Here is a 1,812-nt window from a genome sequence, read left to right as displayed (position 1 = left end):
CCCCCCCCCCCCCCCCAGAGCTGAGAATTATCCAGCCCCAAATGCCAGCCAGCATTGCCAGTGGCTACCTCCTGGGGATGTTTCCCAGGCCTCAGCTTCCTGGAGTCCGATGTATCCGATACCACTTACTGCTCCTACTTAAAATCCCCCCGTCAGCTCCCAAGTGCCGCCTCTGCTGGTTCTCCTTCACCGCTGTTTCCCTGCACCTCCTTCATCCCTTACCTGTGAAACCAGTGGTCCCATAGTCATGTATCACTCCGCACAACAATACGTAAGCACACACCTCCATTAATATATATGTGCATACTATTGCACTGCGTACGCACGAACAAGGAATTGAAATGAATGTTTAGACCACCTCGGTCCTGAGGTCTTGCCCTCCACCCCCCGCTGGCCCTTCGACTCCCCTCCCCAGCCGCTCCCCCCAACCCCTTTCTACCCCAGCTGATGGCACCCACGCCAGGGACCAGCCCAGATTCCTCATGACCAAGCAGTCCCCAGGTGGAGCTGTCCCTGCCTCTTAAATATTTCTGGAATCTGTTATCTCATCCTCAGTGCCGTGGGTCCTGGTTTGGGCCTCTGTCATTTCATTCCTGAGCTACTGGAATAACCGAATCTCCCCACCTCCAGTTGGCGGGGATCCAGTTTAAGGTCCAGATGGGACCACGTTCTTGTTGTCTAAAGCTCTCAGTGGGTCTTCATTGCCGGCAAGGTAAAGGCCAGTCCCCCCAGGCGGACGTGACCTGGCCTTGGTCTCCCGCCTCCACCTCGAGCGCTTGGGCTGGGGTATATGGAGCATATAATCTGTATGTAAACACAGCCCTTGCCCGGTCTTTTCTCTGGGCTTTTCTTCGTATTGTCATCATTCTGCAAACATCCATCCTACTGTTCTTTGCTTAGCTGACGTCCGGCGTATCCCAGCCCAGCGCAGGCACCGCCTCCTGATGGAGGCCTTTCCTAAATCGGCATCAGGTCGGGACGTCACGCCACACTCCCATCACCCCTGTAACTATGTGTCCCCTTCCGTATGATATTGAAGGGATCTCTGTGTAAGTCTGTCCTTCCAGACGAGGGGCTCTGAAGGACTTCCTTTTGCCCCCAGCACCTAACTCGGTCCCTGACACAGAGAAGGCATTTACTGAACGTTTGTGGAGCTTAACTGAACAGAGCTCGTTTGAAGGATGAGTTTGCTGAGCAGATAAGGAGAGGAGCTTCCAGGTGGATGCAGCCAGACGCAGACACTGCAGCACAGCCTGGCTGTGGGAGATGGGCTGCAGATGAGGCCAGGTTGGTGGGCAGGCATGTGAGGGCCGTGCGGCCTACTAAGGGGCTGGATTTTATCCTTTATCCCCCGGCAGGGAAGGAGGCCCGTGATGCCTTTGAGGATCACAGTGGCGTGGTCCAGCTTGCATGTTAGGAAAGTCTCTATGGTAGCAAAGTGGTGCAGAGACCAGATTGGAGTCTTTAGAGCTCAGACTTGTGGGCTGTGCTTATTGTTGCAACACCTTCAAGCCATGTAGAATCTCAGGGGGTGTGGGGGTGTTCTATTCCCATCCTGCAGATGGAGGAACTGAGGCACAGCTCAGAAAATTACTTACAGCTACACAGAAGAGGGTGGAGCTATAACTAATAGCCAGCAGCCTGACCCGGAGCCTCTGCTCTCACCACTACCCTACCGAGTCTCTGGGAGAAGTGATGAGGGAGAGGAAACAGTGCAAAGGCCCTGCGGTGGCAACGAGCTAGGTCAGGGTGGCTGAGAAGAGAGTGGTCCCCAATCCCTGTGGGCTGATCTGGGTGGGATGGGAGGGCTTA

General features: G+C 55.0%; 1 protein-coding gene across 5 annotated transcripts in view; it reads left to right on the top strand.

Annotated features, from left to right (window-relative positions):
* The window catches only part of FADS2 (fatty acid desaturase 2), a 63,590-nt gene that overhangs the window by 58,095 nt on the left and 3,683 nt on the right, over nucleotides 1-1,812 (top strand). The window lies entirely within an intron of this gene.

Source organism: Lipotes vexillifer, unplaced genomic scaffold (genome assembly GCF_000442215.2).
Source record: "Lipotes vexillifer unplaced genomic scaffold, Lipotes_vexillifer_v1.1 scaffold1129, whole genome shotgun sequence".
Classification (NCBI taxonomy): domain Eukaryota; kingdom Metazoa; phylum Chordata; class Mammalia; order Artiodactyla; family Lipotidae; genus Lipotes; species Lipotes vexillifer.
This window is presented reverse-complemented; position numbering and strand designations above follow the sequence as displayed.